This window comes from Gadus morhua, chromosome 15 (assembly GCF_902167405.1).
Source record: "Gadus morhua chromosome 15, gadMor3.0, whole genome shotgun sequence".
Classification (NCBI taxonomy): Eukaryota; Metazoa; Chordata; class Actinopteri; order Gadiformes; family Gadidae; genus Gadus; species Gadus morhua.
Window position 1 is genome coordinate 28,397,300 of NC_044062.1, and position 26,399 is coordinate 28,423,698.

Sequence of the window (26,399 nt, forward strand, 5' to 3'; positions counted from 1 at the left end):
TGATTATTCACTTTGCCGTTGCATACCTTTGATATCACTTAAGACAGTGGTTTGTAAATGATTTGCTTGTACATCACTAATAATAATAATGTGTTCCCTAACCGGGAATCGAACCCGGGCAGCAGTAGTGAGAGCGCCGAATCCCAACCACTAGACCACCAGGGAACTGTTGTCACAATAAACAATGTTACATTGAGAAAGCAAGTTTTTTAACAGCTAAATTATGTTGAAAATGTCATATTCTTGACGCCGTAAAGATTTAACATGGATGTCTACTTTTTTTCGTTATTCAACATGCCGTTGAATGCACGGACATTGGTTGACAACAGTGGTTTGTATTTGATTTGCTTGGACATCACCTCAATAGTTTTGTTCCCGCACCGGGAATCGAACCTGTGACGCCGAATCCTAACCACTAGACCACCAGGGAGCTGTAGTAATAAATAACAATGTGACTCTGAGAAGGCTGGTTTTTAACAGCTAAATGATGTTATCTATTTCATGTTCTTGACATTTCGCAGTCATAGGTTAACATGGATATCGGCTTTTATTGATTATTCACTTTGCCGTTGCATACCTTTGATATCACTTAAGACAGTGGTTTGTAAATGATTTGCTTGGACATCACTAATAATAATGTGTTCCCTAACCGGGAATCGAACCCGGGCTGCAGCAGTGAGAGCGCCGAATCCTAACCACTAGACCACCAGGAAACTGTTGTCACAATAAACAATGTTACATTGAGAAAGCAAGTTTTTTAACAGCTAAATTATGTTGAAAATGTCATATTCTTGACATTTCGCTGAAAAGGTTCAACATGGATGTCTACTTTTTTTCGTTATTCAACTTGTCGTTGAATACTTGGACATTGGTTGATATCAGTGGTTCGTATTTGATTTGCTTGGACATGACTAATAATAATGTGTTCCCTAACCGGGAATCGAACCCCGGCCGCAGCAGTGAGAGCGCCGAATCCTAACCACTAGACCACCAGGAAACTGTTGTCACAATAAACAATGTTACATTGAGAAAGCAAGTTTTTTAACAGCTAAATTATGTTGAAAATGTCATATTCTTGACGCCGTAAAGATTTAACATGGATGTCTACTTTTTTCGTTATTCAACATGCCGTTGAATGCACGGACATTGGTTGACAACAGTGGTTTGTATTTGATTTGCTTGGACATCACCTCAATAGTGACTCACCCATTATTTTTAGGAGTTACTCCTAAATTCGCCAGTTAGGACCAACTTTTAGCCCTAAGATCCTTTGTGAATACGGCCCCAGATGATGCTGTTGCAAAAAGTGTAGGTACTGCTGGGAGTTGAACCCAGGGTCTCCAGTTTACAAGACAGGCGCTTTCACCAGCTAAGCCACAGTACCCCTAATGTTTTGTTTACTTGATACACCAATGAAAAAGGTCTCATGTAGCGTGGCCCGATCATGTGTTAAGCTATCAGAACTGGCGAGTAGTTAATAATTACCACCCCCTGGGCATGTTTATGAAAATAGGAACTTCCGGTTGGGGGGAGGAGGGGTGGTGGGGGTGTTTATGACGGCACATCCGGTTGGTGTTGTCATGTATAATGTCTGCGTTGTGCCTTATGGGTCATCTAGAGTGCGAGCCTGCTAGGGGGTCATGTGAAGCGTTGTATGGCCATGTCTCTTCCTCTCTTTGCGTGTGTTGTAATCAGATTCCAGGCAACGTTTTGGGGGTATGGTGTTGTTCTTCCCCCCTCTGGCTAGCGTCGCCAATAGCCTTAGGGTTACATGTTTACCATCTGGTAGACAACCACATCCTCCATAAGCCAGCCAAAGTGAATTTGTGTGTGTGTGTGTGTGTGTGTGTGGGTGTGTGTGTGTGTGTGAGTGTGTGTGTGTGTGTTTTGATGTAAAATGCGTTAAATATTATTATATGTAACCTCTTAATACATACATATATATATATATATATATATATATATATATATATGTGTATAGAGGTCATCGTATTATAGGGGGTATTCATAATGTGATATATCAGGGTTAAAAAGAGGTGTTCACCATATGCGGGTTCCGTTTGTGGGTCACTTAGACAACATATTAGGAGTTATCATGATACTATTAAATGATGTTTTAATAATTTCGTTTATTATAAGATATATGTATTAACCATACTTATCAATAGTAGATAGTCTAGTGTGTGAATGAGTAGGCGTAGGCCATTCGTGTCTAGGAACTGTGTATTATCAGTATGTCTACTGGACAGGATGTCGTGACACACGGTGACGGTATGTATATGACTCCTAATGATGTGTGGACTTGGTCTGCGACCCTCTGGTTAGCGTCGCCAATAGCCTTAGGGTTGCATGCTTACCATCTGGTAAACAACCACATCCGCCATAAGCATACCTAAGTGAATTTGTGTGTGACTTATTGCTATTCTGTGTGGTTTAATATAGGGCCTACGTTCTCCTCTACTTATGGGTCATCTAGAGTGCGAGCCTGCTAGGGGTCATGTGAAGCGTTGTATGGCCATGTCGCTTCCTCTCTTTGCGTGTGTTGTAATCAGATTCCAGGCATTGTGTGGGGTGTATGGCGTTCTTCGGCCCTAGGGCTAGTGTCGCCAATAGCCTTAGGGCTACATGTTTACCATCTGGTAGACACCCACATCCTCCATAAGCCAGCCTAAGTGAATTTGTGTGTGTGTGTGGGTGTGTGTGTGTGTGTGTGTGTGTGTGTGTGTGTGTGTGTGTGTGTGTGTGTGTGTGTGTGGGGGTGTGTGTGTGTGTGTGTGTTTGATGTAATAATGCGTTGAATATTATTATATGTAACCTCTTAATACATACATATATATATATATATATATATATATATATATATATATATATATATATATATATATATATATATATGTGTATAGAGGTCATCGTATTATAGGGGGTATTCATAATGTGATATATCAGGGTTAAAAAGAGGTGTTCACCATATGCGGGTTCCGTTTGTGGGTCACTTAGACAACATATTAGGAGTTATCATGATACTATTAAATGATGTTCTATTAATTTCGTTTATTATAAGATATATGTATTAACCGTACTTATCAATAGTATATAGTCTATTGTGTGAATGAGTAGGCGTAGGCCATTGGTATCTAGGCATGCGCACTAACGGTGTGTCTATTGGTCAGGAGGTCATGACACCGGGGGTAGGAGGGTCGGGTATACTGGTGATTATCTATCGGGGGTATATATCGACCCAGTGCAGAATGAACATAGCCCTGATCCTCCAAACGTCTGAGAGCTAGGCTAAGCTAGTAGACTCGTCATAGCGGCTGCAGAAAAAAGAGAAGAAAAAAAAACAGCTAATCCAACCTGCGCAACTATGCCTACTGACTGTAAGTATTCATATGAGTGTAATATATTATTATTATTATTATATCATGACTATGACCATGTGTATACGCGGCCCATATCTGATTGATACATAGTTTTTCCGCAGTGATTTCTGACGTCGGCTCTGAGAGCGTGAAAAGGCATCAGGGTCCACGCGCACGTAAGATGATTTTATAGCAGCGTATAATATATAGATCCCTCTCACTCTATCATTATTATAATTATCGGCTATAATATATGCATAGAATAACCGCTAAATCGTATGTTTCTGTGGTGTAGCAGGTGCATATGATATTCGGTTGAATAATCAAAGAACAATACTCGGAGATCGGACCAATGCGGAGGCCTGTGGTAGTTATGGTGAGTTATTAGTACACACGCTATTTTCATACATGTATTACATCTATTTTATTGTGCATTTAATAATGAATAATAAAAAAGACCAGCCATCCCTAACCCCTGTATACTTTTGTATTTTCTGTTTTTTTTTTTATTGGTTTACGTATAGTGCCTATCGTGAATAGTGTGAAACAGTGGACCCCTGGATCAAACCGTCTAACCAAGAAAAACCTTAAAAGACCGAACCGTGCTCTGCCTCTACCCTGCTCGCCGCTAACAGTGGTGCAACAGCAGATCCCGTATAAAAAGGGGCGCAAGGACACCGCTGATAGTGTTTTAGCTCCAGAGAATTATAACTTGGTTCTCCAGGCAGTTATAAACCCACAAATCGCGCAGCCAGGGACCGTATGGTCTGAGTCCAAACAACAAGTGGTCGGGGCGGTGGATGTGCATGTGTCTGCGCCGCCTGCAGAGACCGTTACTGCACAGCCGGATGGATGCATTCAGCATGGTAGGAAATTAAAGAAAAATGTATATGCTATAGAGGCGGGATGAACATGCGGGGTGTGATAATGATTATGTCTATTTCTTTTTTTCTATTACAAACAGTCCTTGGTGACCCTCAGTATGCACCACTATCAGAACTGACCGATGAGGATATCGAGGCTCTCACCGACATTCCGTTGTGGCCCTCAGCGCTGTTGGAACAGCTCGACTTCACTCCAGCTCAGTGGATAGACCCTCCAGCTACTTCCGTAGGGGGTACCGCCAGGGCAGAACCTGTAAACCATCAGCCTGCAGCCCCCGCCTCTGGATCACGACCCATCATCCAGGCCTCTATCCACGATCCGCCAGGCACTGTGAGTCCCTACGCCTACGGGGCAGTGGCTACGCTCCTACCTGTCGGTGCAGCGGTTGCTGGTGAATACATTGCGGGTGGGCCATGTACCAAATGTTGTAAGGATTGTGCTGATAAATTAACCATGGTAACTACAGCGGCTGATGTAAATGCCTTAACCATTGGTCGTCAGTGTAAACTGGGTGCATTGTCTGTGAAACGTAATGACATCAGATTTCAGGCTATCGAAGAGCAAACGAAGCAGTCACTCAAGACACTCGGGGCCATCAAGGCCGAGATAGCGCGTGATCGTCGTGCTATTGCATCCCAGAAAGCCGCGCTAGTGCGTTATGGTCTGGCTATAGAATCAATACAGCAAAATAATTTGGCAGTCGAGGCAGCAGTGCGTGTTAACACTCTGGCTTTGGATAGGGGGCCTAAGATATCTAATATAGCTCGGAAAATATGGCTAATTGAAGATACGGCGCAGGATAACATCAGGGCCTACAAGGCCCTGTCTGCCCGGATGACTGTTATGAATAATGCACTGGATAAGCTTACGATGAATCGTTAGTATTTGATTTGTGGTTTTGGGGTGTTATTTTTATTTTTTGTTTGTTTGCTTTTTTCGTTTATTCTGTGGAGAGGGTAATTTTTTGTTTTAAACTGAACGCAATAAAACTTTTTTCTTTTAATATCTGACTAACTTTTTTTTTTTTTTTTTATCTATCGGCATAAAAGCTATAGCTGAACACAATGCATAAAGCTATTAGCCCCAGAAAAAGGAAATTCAAATCTGTAGACGTAAATCCCAAGAGACGGCGTAGATCTGATAGCGGGGGTAGCATTATGGATGTAGAACTTGAAGAGATGGCAATGAGGTATGATGCAACCGGCGATACGTCTCATTTGATGGCTGTAGGACGCGTGGGGGGTGGGGGCATGAGTGCTGAAGGGGGTTTAGACATGCGGGAAATACGCGCCGACATAGCTAGAACTAGACGTGTGTTAATTGCTGCTGATGCATGGGGGGGGTAGAATGACGGATGCACTAGACAGGGCTGCTATGATAAATGTTTCGAACGATCCATGTGTAGATGGCGGGGAGGTGTGTGTGGGGTTAGATGTCCCCGGGGATTTAGACCCACGGGATGTGTTGTATGCGGCGGCATACACCAGAGATGTACTTAACACTGTTGATGGGTGGCTGGCTAATGCACAAGAGAGGCTAGACATAGCCGCTCAGATAGACATAACATCGTCGATAGATGTATCGCATGTGTCGCAACGTGACAAAGGGGATGGTGAGGGTTTTCAGGAACCCCTGGCTGCTGCAGGGGGTAGGACTGGTGACTCTATAGAGTCGAATATACAGGACGGTGGCGGTGGTGGTGGTGGTGGTGGTGGTGGTGGTGGTGGTGGCGGTGTTGTTGATGTTGATGGTGACGATGGCGATGCTGATGTTGTTGGATGTGGTGATGATGATGGTGGTGATGATGGTACACCTGCGCCTATGGCGGCCGGTGATGATGATGACGAGTTGCATACTAGATTATTTCCCCGCTTTAACGGTTTTGAGGTTAGACAGACCATTGATCTGAGAAGTATATCCCTTGTAAACGTGCAAGAGGTCCCTGATTTGATCAGGGAGAGGCTGTCAGGGGTCATAACAAACTGCTCACAGAGTACAGCCGACGGTAGTGTCTTAAACGTTGTTTTGAGAGGGCCTTCATTGGCAGCTGTAGTGCAGGCTGTGCTTGTGGCAGGTGATGATTACAATGCGGATTTGTTTATGGATCATATCAGCCAAGTCATACAGAGTAACGACACAGGTCTGACGGATGATGTGTTAGAGCTGGTGGTCACAGGGGTCCATAACAAACGGGGTGGTGGGCGTCTGAAGTTAAAAACAATTCCCTATGATGAGATCATAAACAAGAAGAAATTAAATCTCTACACACCTAGTAACACGCATAACAATTTGTGTTTCTCACTATGCATGATACATTTTCTGCAGGAGGGGGTAACCGGAGGCAGTACAGTGCCCGACGAGACTAATTTGGAGGCGGCTCGCAAATTACATTGCGAGCTGGGGTACGGTCCAGATCACTCTGTGGGTTTCTCGGATGTTTTCAAATTTGAGAGACATCTAGATGTTAAAATCTTGATATTTCATCATAATGATGCATTCAAGAAGCTGGAGATGTTCCAGACGCATACGGGCCAACATCCTAAAACAATATGGTTGTACCTACATGATAACCATTATCATCGTATAGTGAACCGCACGGCTTTCTTTGGTACGCGACATGTGTGTGAATATTGCTACAAGGCCCACGAGGGAATTCTATTCCACAAATGCCCGGTCCATTGCAATGTGTGTCTGACAGTGTGCGATAGCCTGGCAGGTCGTACTATAAAGTGCACGGACTGTAGTCGTATATGCCGCTCGCAGGTCTGCTACGCCATACATAAGCAACGTTCTGCCGTACATAAAATGATACCATGTGAAAAGATCAAATACTGTAATCAGTGTTGTAGACAGTATATCATACCGCAGAAGAAAAAGAAGAAAAAGAAGAGGGGGGAGGAGGAGGAGGAGGAGGAGGCCTATAAGGGGCATGTATGCAGCGTGTCAAAGTGTCATCACTGTGGTGAACCGATACCCAGCGACACTGTACAACATGAATGTTTTATTCAGCCGTACGACCGCCGTAAGAAACGCAAGCGCAAGGGTCGACGCAAAGGTCGGGGAAACCGTTATACGACGGCTGCACCTGTAGATGACGATGATGATAATAGCCGTTTATCTAATGATTACATATTTTATGATTTCGAAACGCGTGTGCATGAGGGTCGACACGAAGCAAACTTTGTGGCTGCTAAGACTTCTGAAGGCGAGGAATGGTATGCTAACGGTACAGATTGCGTGGGAGAGTTTGTGAGACGCTACAGAACAGGGGCTTATAGGTTGTTTACATTCATTGCACACAACGCATCGGGCTTCGACAGCTATCTCGTTCTGGAATACATGACCAAGCAGGGTATTATACCCTTTATAGTCATGAAGGGTAGCAGAGTCGTTATGATGCGCGATGATGCCTACAGCCAGAGATGGGTCGACTCATTTAGCTTTTTGCCCATGCGGTTGGCTAAAGCACCGTAGGCGTTGGATTTTGAAGATATGGCGAAAGGTCATTTTCCTCATAAATTTAACACACGGGCCAACGAGTCTTATGTCGGTGCATACCCTGAGATCTCATATTATGGTTATGATTCCATGACTAGCGATCAAAAGACAGATTTCGCTATATGGTACAGATCTGTAAGGCACAAAAAATTTGACATTCAGAAACAGCTGCGCCGCTACTGTGTCAACGATGTGAGGATCCTGCACACGGCGTGTGGGATCTACAGGGAAAATTTCATAGATTGTGCAACTATAGACCCCTTTGCATATGCCACTCTGGCTTCGGCGTGCATGGCCACCTTCAAAAAGTCGTTCTTGAAAAAAAACGTCTTGGCATTGACCTACGAGGGGGTCTACAGGAAAAAGCAAAAGTCGTTCTCATGTGCATCCATCCAGTGGCTTGAATATCTATCCCACTCCAATAACCTGGAGATTCAGCACGCTCTCAAGCACGGGGAGGCTGAATATGGTCCATTCTTCCTAGATGGATATGCCCCGGCTATAAACACAGCCTATGAATTTGCAGGATGCTTTTATCATGGGTGTGCACGTTGCTACAACGCTGGTCACAAGAATCCTGTCGTCAAAAAGACCTATGGTGAATTATGGTTGCAGTTTCACCTCAAAGTCACGGCCCTCAAAAGAGATCATGGTTTAAGAGTTGTGGTCATGTGGGAGTGTGAGTGGCACAGACTGAAAAAGACAGATGCTGCAGTGCAGGCATTCTTGGCTACTCTGAAGATACAACCCAGGATTGATCCTCGCGACTCTCTCTATGGGGGTCGCACCAACGCCATCAAAATGTACCACAAGGCCGAGCCCGGTGAGAAAATACGCTACTATGACTTTACCTCTCTCTACCCCACAGTACAGGCCCGCTGTCCATATCCTATAGGACACCCCAAGATCATTTTCAGGAATTTTGGTCCTTTGGCTGGGTATTTCGGCATCGTCAAATGCACTGTGTTGCCCCCCAGAGGTCTTTACCATCCTGTGCTCCCTTACAGGTGTCATGGGAAGCTGATGTTTCCCCTCTGTGGTACATGCGCCACTGCGCTCAATCAGACAGACGTATGTCATCACGGCGACGATGAAAGGGCTCTGACAGGTACATGGGTGACTTTAGAGGTACAAAAGGCCGTAGAAAAGGGGTACGTGATAATACAGATGCATGAAGTATGGCACTACCCCAAGCGGTCAAAGTCTCTGTTTAAAGGGTATGTCAAAACGTTTCTCAAGCGTAAACAGGAGGCTTCAGGATACCCCAGCACAGTGGATACTGTGGAGAAACAGCAGGCGTATGTGCAAAACTATCTGGTTAAGGAAGGCATACAGCTGGATCACGACAACATGATCGTTAACAAAGCCATGCGTAATTGCAACAAGTTGATTCTCAACAGCCTGTGGGGTCGCTTTTCGCTACGCCCAGACCTACCCACTTGTGAGCTCATTGCTGAACCTGAAAGGTTCACCCAGCTCATGTTCAGCGACAGCTATCACATTAGCCACTTTTGTTTTGTTTCTGATGAGGCGGCCCTTGTCTGTGACGGCCCTTGGCTGTGACTACGGCCCATGCCAGGCTCATGCTCTATGACCTTCTAGACAAATTACAGGAGCGTATCCTCTATTGTGACACAGACAGCATCATTTTTGTTTCTAAGGAGGGTGATTGGGTACCCCCTTTAGGTCCTTATCTGGGCGACTTGACCGACGAGATAAATGATGGCGATCGGTATGGTACCGAGCAGGAGGATTACATTAGCGAATATGTCTCAACAGGTCCTAAAAGCTATGCCTACCACACACGTCAGCACAAGTCTGTAGTCAAATGCAAAGGGGTGACTTTAAATGCAGCAAATGCTAAAGTGGTCACCCAGCAGACACTGAAATGTCTAATAGATGATTTTGTCAACAATCGGCCGCAAACCCGCGACATCACCACCACGGTAGATACCATTCAAAGGAATAAGAATAAGCTTCTGCTTAAAAACGCTACTGTGGTTAAACGACTTAGGGTGGTTTACAACAAACGCAGGGTTTTTCCCGACTACACTACGCTTCCTTACGGCTATTAACCATTTTGTTTATAGTGTTTATAGTGTTTTTATAACTTTTTATATTATTCATTTTGTATTTTGAGGTGGTATGCATATTGTGTTAAGAAAATCAATTCATACTATACTATAATCATGTTATTAACTATTTTGTTTTGATTTATTGTTTTCAAATTGATCCATGTGTTCTTCTCCTTTTAATCTTTTTATTTGAATCATTCTGTATTTTAGGGGGTATATATACAGGATTCACATGTTAAATGTATATGTGTCATAATGTATCTGTATATACTTTTATATGCGTCATGCATTAATGATGAATGACTGTGTTAATAATCATGCATGTGTTAATAAAGAATGTTAACCGTCACATGTTTCACGGTTCTATGGTCACAAGGCAGCCGTCCGTCAGAGGGGATGCACACAGACCGCAGAGATGGCTGTTGCACACGCTACGTTTGATCCTAGGCTACAGCACCCGTTCAGCATGGTAGTATCGGGACCGTCAAACAGCGGCAAAACCTACTTTGTCAAAACAGTCATTGAAAATATGGATCGGTTATTCTCAGAAAAGATTGAAAATATAGTATATATTTATTCATGCTGGCAGCCCATATACGATGATCTGCTTAAAATAAGGAACATTCACTTTATAGAAGGCATCCCCAAATCTCTATGCGATGATACAGTCTTACCAGTCCATACTAGAAATCTGCTCATTATTGACGACTTGATGAACGACGCATGCAATAATTTAGAGGTTCAGTACGTTTTTACCAAATATGTACACCATCGTAATCTCAGTTGTATGTATCTGGTTCAGAATTTATTCATGCAGGGTAAAACCAGCCGTACAATCAGTCTAAATACCAATTACATGGTTTTGTTTAAGAACCCACGTGACAAATATCAGATTATGCTGATAGCCAAACAGATGTTTCCGTGTAAGACAAAATATTTTCTAGAAGCCTTTAACGACGCTACCGACATGCCTTATGGGTATCTGCTTGTAGACTTTAAAGCCAAGACCCCAGACAACATGAGACTTAGAACAGATATATTGGCGGACCGGCATGTTGTATACACTCAGAGAGTAAAGTGATTAGCCCCAAAAGACCATGTCCTCACGTATAAGCAGAAATCGTGAACGTCTTAAGCAACTATATAAAGCACCTCCAGCACAGCGTAAAGCTATCCTCAGGACAGCCAACACCGACTTTATCAACTCACTGTGTGAGATAGCCTTGAACATTTTACAAGGCAAAATACCACTAACCCCCCGTCAGCATACGAAATTGCGTAGACGAAAGAAGGACCTCAGAATACTCGCCAATAAAAATGTACTATTATCTAGAAAGAAAAGACTAATCAATCAGACTGGTGGATTTCTTCTACCCCTGCTGTCTGTGGCCGTACCGTTGTTTACAAGCCTGTTCTCAAGAGGAGGGTGATTATAATGGAACATACGCACAAGATGTATCCTGTAGTTCCTCAACATCAACTCGATGCCTTGAAGCATACCCAACCCCGGGATTCTGTTAGACAGACTGCTGAAAATGAGCTGGATAAGGCCATTGCGATGGTGTTGAACACTCCCGATACAGACCTATATGAAAAAGCTGCCAGGTACGGAGCGGTCCTGCAGCGTTATCTATCCATGGTGAAACAAGGACAGCGTGAGCATGGAGAATTAACTCTGTCACTTGCGGATGGGGGCCCAGTTCATACACCTGTGGCGGAACAGCATGGTGTTGATGACGATGATGGCAACGGCGATCATATTTATAAGGATATAATGAAACATATACCCGTCAGAAGCAAGAGCAACACCAGACATATCCTGGACTCTTTAAAGAAATCTAAAAATGTCTCATGGACGGACAAGGGGGAGCTCGTTTTACAAGGCGAAACTATTAAGGGGTCCCATATGTTTGATCTGTTAAAGAATGTTACCGCCCCATACCATGTTGTCGAATCTGTCAGACCACAGGGATGGAATGTATTTCTGAAATTTTTAGCCAGTACTAATATACCGCTATCGGCTATCCCTAATAAACAGCTCAGACAAACTGTAGACATGTATAAGTATACGCCCTCAACTAAGGGTGACTATGCGGCGGCAGCTATGCCTGTCTCATCTGGTAAAAGGAGGAAACGTAATCAGACAATGCCGTCTATTACCTCCCCTGGAATGCCTATGGCCGAGTGGATACCATTTTGAATTTCTTATGTATCTTTATGTATATGTTATAGCCTTAAAAATAAAAACAGTACGACTGAAAATGTAATCAAATCATTGTTTTATTTTTTATTATCATACCAAAAACAACACATGTTACATGTTACATCCGCATATACATGACTGCACACATGACATATCATGTTCATTACAGACACTAGGTTGTACACGGCCAACAAAGTCATAAACCTTTTCATCATTACGGGGTAGATTATCTCCGTGCATTTTCAAAAACTTTTGATAGGATACACCTTTTTGCATATTAAACAAGAAAAAAACACAGTGGTGCCCACATGCGGTACTTGATGGATCTTGGACCTGTTGTGTAGAATGAACTACATCTATGCAGTGCTGATCGAGAAAACGCTGTATGGTCTCAGGAAACTCAGAGTATGAGGGAGGGTTGCCGTAAGAGTCGAAAAAGTATCCCTGGCTCTCAGCCGTAATATATATAGCTAGCCAATGGGCCCCGGCCATGTGTGAAGGTTCGGTGTTGATCACCAGCATTGCAGGCCTCTGACGAATTTCCCGGGGTAGATGATTACACGGCAACGCACCAAGAAAATAAGCCTTGTGTGCCATTTTCTGACACACTGCTGTCAGCTCTATAGTATTCATATCGCAATGCCTTTTCAGTAATAGTCCAACAACACCTGCCGTCTATTTGATATCTCTATAACAGAATCATAAACTGCATAACATATCAAATTGACCGTTGTAGCCAGTGCTGCTCTGAATCGTGCTTCTAGCCTCACATTCCCTGTTCGGACTAGCGATACATGTTGTCCACAACCCTCGTCCGCCTCAAGATTGAAACAAAATAATGCATACCCATCTCCAAATTCCTTATGATTAATAGCTATTTCTCTATCTTTGAGCTGACGACCTGTAGCCTGAATGAGTTGAAAATATTCGCGGGTATAGAGGCCATTTCTAAAGTCAGGCTGGAAGGGTTTAGCAGGATAGGCCTGACCGTCGCAGTATAGGGATAAAAACTCAAGGCCGAAATGCTGGAATCTGAAAGGATTCCTAGCGTAACTCCCTGTGAATGCTTCGTTATTCACAAAACCTATAATAACCATCTTGGGTATTTGTCCTAGAAATAGATTATCCTGTGTGCATATTCTGCTGCCAGCAGCGATGGATACATTCTTTAGACACACCCTATCAACGGGGTATTTGACGTTAGCTTGGTTTAACGCCCGGGCATGGGCCAGCTTGATGCCTGGTGCTATCGCTACCTTTTTAATGAAAACATTTGCAGACACTATAGATACGCGGTATTCCGCAGCACCATCGGACATCAGACAGAAATTATTTTTTGCTCTAATGAATCTCATGCGTAGATCAACTCCGTTAATCAACAGTTTCTCCTGAAAAAACATATCGACGTGTATAGGGGATATCAGTTCGACTATACGACTTCGACCCGTATATTCGCTCCTAGTCGTTAAGCCTAGATTGAGGCCTCCAGGAAGAATATCGTCCATATGACCGTAGGTGTCTTTCTGGAATAGACCACAGCCAAATTGGGTGTCTAATGTCCCGTTTCCATAGTTTAGCAGGCATTCTATAATGCCTCTGTACGGATAGGTGTTTGACGACTGGGTGATAAGCCTATCACCCAGAGTAATATCTACTTGGGAGAATAACGTGCATCCTGGATAGTTAATCAGTCCCACGGGTGCCGCCGGAGCCAAGTCTGTGCCATCAGGATTAGTAATCTTGATCCTCAGGTGTAAATACGTATTGTTTAGGTCTATATAGTCTTCGCTACTGGCCGATACAAAGAACTCTATGGGGCCACCATCTGTTAGCGCCGATAGCGGGGGTATTTCAATATATGTACTTTTTTCTATCGAAGTCTGCGTCATAGGCAGGGAGAAGAGATCCAGTTCACTCTTAATACATTCGTCTGACATGTTATGTAGCAACGCCATTGTTATTCAGCCCCCTGCTATACTAGATGAATATATCGTTAGCCGCCCCTCTAAAACGACGGTTTGACACCTTCCTGATCCTTTTAGGTTTGGCTCTCTTTTTGATAGGTGCCGATCTTTTATTCTGTTTACGACGTCGTGCCGGTGCACGGGTACGCCCAGCCCCGATAGGAGGATACTTTGTTGCTCTTCTGGCATATACCCTCATGCCTGACCCCTGCTGTTTGGGCGTAGATGCAGCATGGGCTATGTTGGTCATAACGTCGCCTATAATATGTTTAGCAGCAGTCTTCAGGTGAGGCTTTGCTATGCTAACCCCTCGCCTAAATAACGGAATAGCCATTCTAAAGAGGCTACGGAACATCCCTCCGATGCCGGCTCCATATTGTGTGCTGCTACCCTCATAGCCAGGTAGCCCACTCCCTGCTTGGTTTAAATAATACTGAACATATTTGTTCTCGTCGTAAGGCGGTCTATACCCCCTCATCCCTAGATAGAACTATGAATTCTACTGTTTTACAGGTCTAAAATGCAGCTTGAGTATCACTTTACCATATGTGAATTTTATATTTGTATTCTGGTCAGACTTTAGATCAATTTCAATATCTCCAAGAGGGTCTCGGGCTACGTGTACGTAATGCGGCTTGTCGAACATGTGAATGCAGTGTCTCCTGCTGGTGTCGGTTATATTAATACTCCTTAGCAGGGGGACATAGCTATCTCCGACCAACTGATGGTCGACAATGTCGCTATATATGAACATGTTGTAACACCCCCCATGAATATCGGTGGGATGGGGGGCGTATGTTGCATACGTTTTATTGGCTGCTAGCTTGACCCCTGCCTCGAACCCCAGCATGGCAGCCAGTTTTCCTCTAAAGACGATCGATAGGTGATCGTCTCCTTCTACATATATGCGGTTTCTAATACCTTCATGATGTAGTATAACTCTACATCCAGGATCATATTTGGCCCAAGTCTTGTTGATTTGTAGTAATAACGATCCGATACTCTCATAAAGCCCACCAACTAATAGACATGATGTCCTATGACCCGTTTTACCATCGTGAACGGTCATCGTAGCGTCCTCGGTAGGAAAACTATGCCAGCTGCATGGGTACTGAGCTTCAATTAGACCTACTTCATAGGGCTGCTTGGTGTGTATAGATTTTGCTAATTTAGTTCTAAAATTCCATATCTTATTTTGTGGGTAGATCCCTGCCGACGCATTACTCGCCAGAGTCACATAGAAACCCCCAGACACCTCCTTATCCATAGTACACTCTGGATATACTGGGTTGCATGTCTCTTACGCGTCGACTAGTGTCTTTTCAGCTACCCATGAATTGAAGGCATCCGGCCATCCCAGCCATTTGACATATAATAGATTCTTAGACCCCGCCCTTTTTCTATCTATAATCTTTTCTATTTTATACACTTTGTTTTTAGACACTATAACTTTTTGTAGCTCTTTCTCATAAAATGTTCCATGGACAGGGGCGCCTGCATAGTCTTGCAGCTTATAGACCGGAGGACGCCTTGCTATGCGTTGTGATATTACAAAATATTCATCTGTAAATGTCTGCTCATATCCTTTTCGAAATGTAGCTCTGGCTTTTGAAATTCTAACCGTGTCACCAACATCATATCTAAACACCACCAACGGCTCTTGAGTGGTTTTGTATAGCGTATTAAACACAGTTTTCTCATTATTTTTATCAACACTGACCGGGGTCATTTTTATCGACCTATGGTATGAATGGTTATAAGCATGGACCATATCCTGTAGTTTATCCACATATCGTTTGGAGTTGGCAGCTGTTAAATATCTCCACATGCGGGTTTTCAGAGTCCTGTTGAAGCGCTCCACTATGCTGGCCTTGGTCTCGTTAGATGTAGAGAAATGTTTGACGTTGTGCCGCTCCATCAAACGCTGAAAGATCTTGTTATAAAATTCTTTACCAGCGTCAGTCTGCAATTTATCGGGGATACGCCCTTCGCTGAGAATATCACCAAAAGCTTTAGTGACGTCGATAGCCCTCTTGGACGGTAATGGACGACCCCATGCATGTTTTGAGAATACATCGATGCACGTCAACAGAAAATGCACACCATCATTTTCGGGTGCGTACTCTGACATATCCACTAAATCAGCCTGGAACTGTCTATCTACCCCACTAACCAATACTCTATTTCTGCGGAAATGTATCGGTGCAGGTACATGCAGAGTGTAGGGATCCTGCTTCAGCAGCCATTTCTTGATATATTTCAGAGGAGGTACTGCACCCTCACTATGTGCAAGGGCTGTTCGTAGCTTATTGATACCTCCGTAACCCCCTGGTCCAGCGGGGTCATAATAAGTCTTATGCATCAGTTTATCCATGTCGTATGACTGCAACAAAAAATGAATACTGAAACACCGATCAGAGTTATCCATCCTTTTATTTAAAATGTCTGGCCCCTCGATACAATGCGCAGATATATTTTACAGGCAGTTTTATTTCTCTGCACCATTTTACAAGACATCATGCGAGCAGTTCTAATACCCTCTGCGTTTGAGGGATTATTCAACTTCAAGACATCCGATACAAAAGCACATATACACATGACATGTCCGACGGTAAAACAGTCCCCATCGGGGAAATGGGTAAATATTTCAGCTATCATTTGATCAGTAGGTTTATCATACAAGAATTTCATGACCAAATCATTCCAATCCTTATACATACATTTGATATAAGCATTATGTTGGACAAACGTATCATTTTCTATGGCAGCATACATCAAAACGGCTAGTCTATCTGATACATACTTGCTATCCGCATCATATGCATAAGAAAACAACACCCCCATTATAAACGACGCTTGACAACTGGCCTTGTATTACCGAATGACAATGTATTACGCCACATTTGTGTGGCTTCATATATCAAAAGCAGCTGTTCATCGGGCACCCCTTCGCTGGTTATTAAATCCAGTTTTTCGGTATCATAGGTGTTGCCCAATAAATCACATAGAAAAGAATCGACCACACCATAGATTTTTCCTGGGGACACAGTCAACCCCATAGTCTTCTTTAAAACAGTTTCTAAAAGTAGCAGGAATGGGGGTCTATCCAATGTATCACATATGGTCTCGTAATGGGATTCATAGTGATGATGTGTCGATCCTTGCATGCAGCAATGGCGTCGTTGACTTGGGCAATCACTTTGGCACCCCCAGCAGTCCGCATGCTTCTGATGTGTGATGATGGCTGCCACGCAGATACCAGTGGTAAATCGCAGAACACCCAGCGCCGCAGGGTTTAAACGGATCTGTGTTGATACAGGCCATCCGTCATCTCTCATAGCAGTGTCCACCTCCAGCTCACTGTCCTCTCCGATTTGTAGGAAGGACAGATTCAATCCGGCCAGATAGACAGCATACTCCTGAAGCCAGTGGTGTACGGGTTGTACGGCCTTTAAATCACCAGCCTCCATAGCCACGCCCCCACATTGTACATGTTCATCATTGTCCTGTGCTGCATAGCGTATCAGAATATACCATTAGAATATGAACAAAACCAAAACACACAACGCACATATTATACACAACCTATCAAAACACACTTAGTAATACTATCATGTAGCCCACTTTCTTATACCTCTGTGACATTTTCTAATGCTAACATAGCCCTAAACATACTCAAACACACCATATACCCCCTCATCAGCTTCAGTCGGCTCAAACAGGCGCATTCTGTATTCATCAGATGTATGCCCTGGCTCTTCATTCGTCTTAACCAATGAATCAATCTCTGCAAAAATTCCACGTAGGGTTGACAAATCAGCCCACTGTATGAAAAAGACATTATCAAAATAATCAGCAGCTTTTAAAGCACTGTTGCGTAGAGGAGAGCTACCGATGCAATGCATATCATAGCACTGTGGTAGCTCGTCTGTATCAACACTGCGTCTGAAAAAAATGAACTCCTGGGGTCTCTTTGTATGATGGTTTGCATCCATGCGATGAAGCCTCAATTCATGCTGAAAAGTCCATTGGAATACATGGGTTCCTACATGCCAAGTGCCCCTGACACCGTCTAGCATGGGGCATAATATCTCAAAGAAAAAATTCCACTCATGAACGTTCAACCGCCACTCTGTAGCACAATCTTTAACTTTCAAAATGATCCATCCATCGACCCATGATATTACGTACTCCAATCCGTATTCGCCAACGTGTGTGAATGAATCCCCAGCAGTCCGGTCTCTCAAGCCTGGAACAGGCCTCGTCTTTTTGAGCGGAGCATTTAGCAGTGCCTCATCACCACCCCTATCGACATAGTTAGACACAGGTGTACTAAAGCCGGACATACCCTCAGACAACTGGCTTTCACCGTCCACAATGCTCGATGCCGAGTAGTCCTTGGCGGGAGAAGACAGGGGAAGACAACGAAGGGGCGACAGGGTGCGAGGGTCCCTATACATCCAGTTAGCGCTGGTTGATCCTTGGGTATCTTCTAATGAGCAGTCCATGTTTGAACGAAAAGAACGCTGACGACAATCTGCTGAATGCTATGACCCTACAGCAGGCGTCTCACCCCTTTTAAACTATTTGAGGTACACACCCACAATACAATCTCACAAGCCCCCTAAGTGCACCCTAGGCCCTTACAGATCCCTGCACCCTGCGACCCCTACAGGCGCAACACAGACATTATACATGACATAACAACACCAACCGGAAGTGCCGTCATAAACACCCCCACCACCCCTCCTACCCCCAACCGGAAGTTCCTATTTTCATAAACATGCCCAGGGGGTGGTAATTATTAACTACTCTGGCGGCTAAAGGAATTCCAATTGAGTAGGTTACTTACATTATACAACTTACTGATGTGATTAGAACACTGCCTCTTCTGTGAACTAGACAGTCACTATGACAGTCCCAGCCACAGCACCCCTCTCAGTTCAGGAGAAATGCTTCAGCAAATGATTGGGAAGACAACGAAAGAGGTCTGCAGTAACATGACATATTTCTGTTTATCCTTTAAACAGTCCCTTAAACATACACTGATTAACCTGTACAGTTGACAGCAGGATTCGAACCTGCGCGGGGAGACCCCAATGGATTTCTAGTCCATCACCTTAACCACACAGTTTCGACATTTCAATTCTCTATTATGTTCAAACATTAGCATTCTGCAACATTTTTGGTAGGTAAAGCATTGCGTGACCTAATTTTGTTTAATGATTCATTACACAGTAACATTCAGCAATGTTTCGTGATCGGATCATTTTTGACTTCTACCTTATAAATGGGATTCATTCATAATCATCGCATCACCTACACTACAATTTGGAGATGCCGGGGATTGAACCCGGGACCTCAAACATGCGAAGCATGCGCCCTACCACTGAGCTACATCCCCTTTTTATATTAATCAGTACATCTCTACTATCAATACCCGAAGCTTTGCTTAATGATACAGTCAATCAATAGGTTGACTTGCACTAGGCCATCCTAAGAGATGAAGATATTTGGCCTGCCTGCTAAAAGCAGAGGTGGTAAACTGGTGTGGCAGATTTCAATCATGGAGCGGGGGATCCAATGGATTTCTAGTGCATCAGCTTAACCGCTTGGCCAGGACAATGGTGCTTATCGGCCTCAAGTCTATCAGTTGTTCGAACAGTAACAGACTGCAACGCTTGAGGCTGTGGGATCAAATTGTGAAATAGTCCTACAACCTTGACCACAGCTTGCTTTGATCACATCTTAGTGATCGGACCTCAGCACTCCTACATGAGAAGCTTTACAGATGAGCCGAAAACAGATTACTTCAATTGTACATGTGGCAACCGATACATGAAAGTTTGCTTAACGATACAAGAGGGGAAATCGGTTATCGACTGGCAGTACGGTATCATACATTTCTTAGAGAAGTAGTCTGCGTACAGATAGCAGAACTGGCCAACGCTTGTCGGCAGGCCTGAATCTTCGTCGTGACGCAACAATGTTTTTCTCTTCTGTGGCTGTCAACACTTAATTGCATAAACGTACCGTACTCATATCAATGTGTTGACCGGCACTAGCTTTTGAGCGCACACTAGCTTTTGAGCGCACAAGTGCACAAAAGCGTGCGCATTTGAAATCGCACGCACTGATTAACCTGTATCGTTGACGACAACACAGTTTCAATTCTCTCACTTGTTTCGAACATTAGCAATCGGCAACATCTTTGGTAGGTTAAGCATTACGTGACCTCATTTGATTAAAATAGCACTCACCTGACTTTTCTAGGGCAATCAAATGGAGGCCGGGGATTGAACCCGGGGCCTCATACATGCATAGCATGCTCTCTACCACTGAGCTACATCCCGTCAGCTCAAGAATTTTCATTTTAAGCCTGCTTCGGAACACACCAAGGGTTTTCTCGTCCATGGCATTTAGCACCTGGACCTGACAACACTAGTCTTCGGATCTATCAGACCTTTAAATATTAACATTTTATGTTTGGAGAACATGTTGTCAAAAAATATCGAATGCTAAGTGCCTTTCCAGATAATGCCAGATTTTAAATGTGGCGCCTTCTACATGCTTAGATTAATATATTTGCACTTATTCATGCAGTTTCACCGTAATATGAGTATGTGTTGGCTAAATAAGGGATTGCTTGATAGTATTCAGATAGAACCGTTGTCGGCAGGATTCAAACCTGCGCGGGGAGACCCCAATGGATTGCTATTCCATCGCCTTAACCACTCTGCCACGACAACACACTTTTGGAGTTCCAAGTCTCTGGCTTTTTGGAACAGGAAGAGTCTGGAACACTTAGGGTAGGTTAAGCCTTGCTTGATCTAATTTTGAAATAGTCTTCAAATTGACTGAAGCTAGCTTTGATCACATCTTGGAGACGGCAGGCATTGAACCTCAGGCCTTCTGCATGAGAAGCATACGCTTTGCCGTTGAGAGAAGTCCCCTGTGTTACTTCAATTGTACATCTGTAAAACCGATTCCTGAAGCTTTGCTTAACGATAGAAGGGACAAATAGGTCATCAGTTGGCACTAGGGTATCATACATTTTATAGAGAATTTTGCTTGCCTGCCGCCGTTGTCATTGATGGAAAGTCTATTGCATTGATGGATTGCAAGTTTCCAACTGCAAGAAACACTTTTATCGCATCTACACCAGATGATGCTGTTGCAGAAAGTGTAGGTACTGCTGGGAGTTGAACCCAGGGTACCTACACTTGGTTCCCAGGGTTCAACTCCCAGCAGTTTACAAGACAGGCGCTTTCACCAGCTAAGCCACAGTACCCTTATTGTTTTGTTTACTTGATACACCAATGAAAAAGGTCTCATGTAGCGTGGCCCGATCATGTGTTAAGCTATCAGAACTGGCGGCTAAAGGAATTCCAATTGAGTAGGTTACTTACATTATACAACTTACTGATGTGTTTAGAACACTGCCTCTTCTGTGAACTAGACAGTCACTATGACAGTCCCAGCCACAGCACCCCTCTCAGTTCAGGAGAAATGCTTCAGCAAATGATTGGGAAGACAACGAAAGAGGTCTGCAGTAACATGACATATTTCTGTTGATCCTTTAAACAGTCCCTTAAACATACACTGATTAACCTGTACAGTTGACAGCAGGATTCGAACCTGCGTGGGGAGACCCCGACGGATTTCTAGTCCATCACCTTAACCACACAGTTTCGACATTTCAATTCTCTATCACGTTCAAACATTAGCATTCTGCAACATTTTTGGTAGGTAAAGCATTGCGTGACCTCATTTTGTTTAAAGATTCATTACACAGTAACATTCAGCAATGTTTCGTGATCGGATCATTTTTGACTTCTACCTTATAAATGGGATTCATTCATATTCATCGCATCACCTACACTACAATTTGGAGATGCCGGGGATTGAACCCGGGACCTCATACATGCGAAGCATACGCTCTACCACTGAGCTACATCCCCATTGTGTAATAATCAGTACATCTCTACTATCAATACCCGAAGCTTTGCTTAATGATACAGCCAATCAATAGGTTGACTTGCACTAGGCCATCCTAAGAGATGAAGATATTTGGCCTGCCTGCTAAAAGCAGAGGTGGTAAACTGGTGTGGCAGATTTCAATCATGGAGCGGGGGATCCAATGGATTTCTAGTGCATCAGCTTAACCGCTTGGCCAGGACAATGGTGCTTATCGGCCTCAAGTCTATCAGTTGTTCGAACAGTAACAGACTGCAACGCTTGAGGCTGTGGGATCAAATTGTGAAATAGTCCTACACCCTTGACCACAGCTTGCTTTGATGACATCTTAGTGATCGGACCTCAGCACTCCTACATGAGAAGCTTTACAGATGAGCCGAAAACAGATTACTTCAATTGTACATGTGGCAACCGATACATGAAAGTTTGCTTAACGATACAAGAGGGGAAATCGGTTATCGACTGGCAGTACGGTATCATACATTTCTTAGAGAAGTAGTCTGCGTACAGATAGCAGAACTGGCCAACGCTTGTCGGCAGGCCTGAATCTTCGTCGTGACGCAACAATGTTTTTCTCTTCTGTGGCTGTCAACACTCAGTGCATAAACGTACCGTACTCATATCAATGTGTTGACCGGCACTAGCTTTTGAGCGCACACTAGCTTTTGAGCGCACAAGCGCACAAAAGCGTGCGCATTTGAAATCGCACGCACTGATTAACCTGTATCGTTGACGACAACACAGTTTCAATTCTCTCACTTGTTTCGAACATTAGCAATCGGCAACATCTTTGGTAGGTTAAGCATTACGTGACCTCATTTGATTAAAATCGCACTCACCTGACTTTTCTAGGGCAATCAAATGGAGGCCGGGGATTGAACCCGGGGCCTCATACATGCATAGCATGCTCTCTACCACTGAGCTACATCCCCTCAGCTCAAGAATTTTCATTTTAAGCCTGCTTCGGAACACACCAAGGGTTTTCTCGTCCATGGCATTCAGCACCTGGACCTGACAACACTAGTCTTCGGATCTATCAGACCTTTAAATATTAACATTTTATGTTTTGAGAACATGTTGTCAAAAAATATCGAATGCTAAGTGCCTTTCCAGATAATGCCAGATTTTAAATATGGCGCCTTCTACATGCTTAGATTAACATATTTGCACTGATTCATGCAGTTTCACCGTAATATGAGTATGTGTTGGCTAAACAAGGGAATGATTGATAGTATTCAGATAGAACCGTTGGCGGCAGGATTCGAACCTGCGCGGGGAGACCCCAATGGATTTCTAGTCCATCGCCTTAACCACTCGGCCACGACAACACACTTTTAGAGTTCCAAGTCTCTGGCTTTTTGGAACAGGAAGAGTCTGGAACACTTAGGGTAGGTTAAGCCTTGCTTGATCTAATTTTGAAATAGTCTTCAAATTGACTGAAGCTAGCTTTGATCACATCTTGGAGACGGCAGGCATTGAACCTCAGGCCTTCTACATGAGAAGCATACGCTTTGCCGTTGAGAGAAGTCCCCTGTGTTACTTCAATTGTACATCTGTAAAACCGATTCCTGAAGCTTTGCTTAACGATAGAAGGGACAAATAGGTCATCAGTTGGCACTAGGGTATCATACATTTTATAGAGAATTTTGCTTGCCTGCCGCCGTTGTCGTTGATGGAAAGTCTATTGCATTGATGGATTGCAAGTTTACAACTGCAAGAAACACTTTTATCACATCTACACCAGATGATGCTGTTGCAAAAAGTGTAGGTACTGCTGGGAGTTGAACCCAGGGTACCTACACTTGGTTCCCTGGGTTCAACTCCCAGCAGTTTACAAGACAGGCGCTTTCACCAGCTAAGCCACAGTACCCCTATTGTTTTGTTTACTTGATACACCAATGAAAAAGGTCTCATGTAGCGTGGCCCGATCATGTGTTAAGCTATCAGAACTGGCGGCTAAAGGAATTCCAATTGAGTAGGTTACTTACATTATACAACTTACTGATGTGTTTAGAACACTGCCTCTTCTGTGAACTAGACAGTCACTATGACAGTCCCAGCCACAGCACCCCTCTCAGTTCAGGAGAAATGCTTCAGCAAATGATTGGGAAGACAACGAAAGAGGTCTGCAGTAACATGACATATTTCTGTTGATCCTTTAAACAGTCCCTTAAACATACACTGATTAACCTGTACAGTTGACAGCAGGATTCGAACCTGCGTGGGGAGACCCCGACGGATTTCTAGTCCATCACCTTAACCACACAGTTTCGACATTTCAATTCTCTATCATGTTCAAACATTAGCATTCTGCAACATTTTTGGTAGGTAAAGCATTGCGTGACCTCATTTTGTTTAAAGATTCATTACACAGTAACATTCAGCAATGTTTCGTGATCGGATCATTTTTGACTTCTACCTTATAAAAGGGATTCATTCATATTCATCGCATCACCTACACTACAATTTGGAGATGCCAGGGATTGAACCCGGGACCTCATACATGCGAAGCATACGCTCTACCACTGAGCTACATCCCCATTGTGTAATAATCAGTACATCTCTACTATCAATACCCGAAGCTTTGCTTAATGATACAGCCAATCAATAGGTTGACTTGCACTAGGCCATACTAAGAGATGAAGATATTTGGCCTGCCTGCTAAAAGCAGAGGTGGTAAACTGGTGTGGCAGATTTCAATCATGGAGCGGGGGATCCAATGGATTTCTAGTGCATCAGCTTAACCGCTTGGCCAGGACAATGGTGCTTATCGACCTCAAGTCTATCAGTTGTTCGAACAGTAACAGACTGCAACGCTTGAGGCTGTGGGATCAAATTGTGAAATAGTTCTACACCCTTGACCACAGCTTGCTTTGATCATATCTTAGTGATCGGACCTCAGCACTCCTACATGAGAAGCTTTACAGATGAGCCGAAAACAGATTACGCAGAGTTACGTATGTAACTCCGGTTCTATGAATCCTGGATGACCGCCAGAGGCGGTGCATTAAGCACTGGATTTATCCGTCTCGCGCATGCGCAGTTCGAGTACCTATACCAACAAGGTCACATGTGACCCTCGTGACACCGGATTGGCTATATAGCCCGGTGTCGACAGAGGATCTGTTCCCAGAATCTTCTCGCGAACCACGAGACTTCTGAGTGACCTGTAACTCTGGCGGTCATCCAGGATTCATAGAACCGGAGTTACATACGTAACTCTGCGTTCTATTTCATCCTTACTGACCGCCAGAGGCGGTGCATTAAGCACTGGATGGCCAATACCAACAACGTCACGAAGAGTCAAGGTGCTCACCTACTGATCAGAGAAAGCAGAGCTTGGCATCAGGGCCACGCCCATTGGATGGGGAGTGGCAACGTTGACCCGGTAGAACCTGGAGAATGTGCTAGGCGACGCCCATGACGCCGCGGCACAGATGGTCCCCAGGGGCACCCCTCTCAGGGCAGCCCATGATGTGGAGACGCTCCTAGTTGAGTGACACCTCACCCTGGATGGCGGGGGGCGGCCACTGGCCCCGTAGGCGTGTGTTATGGTCTCCACAATCCAGTGGGACAGCCTCTGCTTTGTTAAAGCATGACCCCTGTTAGGGCCACCATGGCAAACAAAAAGCTGCTCCGACTGGCGAATACCGGCGGTAGCAGAAATATAAGCCCTAAGGGCCCGCACCGGGCACAGCAGCTCAGACCCACCCTCCCCAGAAGGGGGGTCAAAGCGTGCTAACTGGATGGGCTGGTTAAGGTGATTGCGTGGCAGGGTCTTTGGCAGGAACGCAACGTTCGGCCATAGAGTGACACCCGAGCCATCAGAGTTCCACCTCAGGCATGTATCACTCACTGATAGGGCATGCAACTCCCCGACCCGCTTGGCAGATGTTATGGCGAGTAAAAAGGCAGCCTTCATAGACAGCCACTTCAAACCCCCTTGACCCAAAGGCTCGAAGGGAGGAGATGACAAGGCTTCCAGCACCAGCGGCAGGTCCCATGCTGGAGACCGCATGGCTGTAGGGGGACGCAGCCTCAAAGCCCCTCTTAGAAAGAGGGACACTAATCTGTGGCGCCCTACCGTGGCGCTGTCAACCCTATCATGTAGGGAGGAGATGGCAGCGACATAGACCCTCAGGGTAGAGTGCGACCGGCCACTATCCAGGAGGGACTGCAGAAATTCCAGCACCGTGGTCACAGCACAATGCACTGGATCCACGGCCCTAGCCGCACACCAGTTGGAGAACAGCTTCCACCTGTTTCCGTACTGCAACCTGGTCGATGGTGCCCTGGCACTCATGACCGTACCCCTGACAGCCGTAGTGCACTCCCTCAGCAGTGGGTCGGGCCCTGCAGTGGCCAAGCCCAGAGCTGTAGGCGAGAGGGGTCGGGATGCCAGATCTGACCCCCCAGCTGGGACAGGAGATCCCTCCTG

General features: G+C 44.5%; 1 long non-coding RNA gene and 6 other non-coding genes across 7 annotated transcripts; 1 reads left to right on the forward strand and 6 right to left on the reverse strand.

Moving 5' to 3' along the window:
- Positions 1-1,310: 1,310 nt before the first annotated feature.
- Positions 1,311-1,384, reverse strand: trnat-ugu (transfer RNA threonine (anticodon UGU)). Its single transcript has one exon. It is a non-coding gene; the product is annotated as a tRNA-Thr (tRNA).
- Positions 1,385-2,910: 1,526 nt separating this feature from the next.
- Positions 2,911-4,219, forward strand: LOC115560290 (uncharacterized). Its single transcript, XR_003979732.1, has 3 exons — positions 2,911-3,535; positions 3,655-3,735; positions 3,884-4,219. It is a non-coding gene; the product is annotated as an uncharacterized LOC115560290 (long non-coding RNA).
- Positions 4,220-19,316: 15,097 nt separating this feature from the next.
- trnaa-cgc (transfer RNA alanine (anticodon CGC)) lies at positions 19,317-19,388 on the reverse strand. Its single transcript has one exon. It is a non-coding gene; the product is annotated as a tRNA-Ala (tRNA).
- Positions 19,389-20,651: 1,263 nt separating this feature from the next.
- Positions 20,652-20,733, reverse strand: trnaa-agc (transfer RNA alanine (anticodon AGC)). Its single transcript has one exon. It is a non-coding gene; the product is annotated as a tRNA-Ala (tRNA).
- A 1,140-nt stretch (positions 20,734-21,873) lies between these two features.
- On the reverse strand, positions 21,874-21,945 carry trnaa-cgc (transfer RNA alanine (anticodon CGC)). Its single transcript has one exon. It is a non-coding gene; the product is annotated as a tRNA-Ala (tRNA).
- A 1,262-nt stretch (positions 21,946-23,207) lies between these two features.
- trnas-aga (transfer RNA serine (anticodon AGA)) lies at positions 23,208-23,289 on the reverse strand. The gene has a single exon. It is a non-coding gene; the product is annotated as a tRNA-Ser (tRNA).
- A 1,140-nt stretch (positions 23,290-24,429) lies between these two features.
- Positions 24,430-24,501, reverse strand: trnaa-cgc (transfer RNA alanine (anticodon CGC)). The gene has a single exon. It is a non-coding gene; the product is annotated as a tRNA-Ala (tRNA).
- Positions 24,502-26,399: the final 1,898 nt, after the last annotated feature.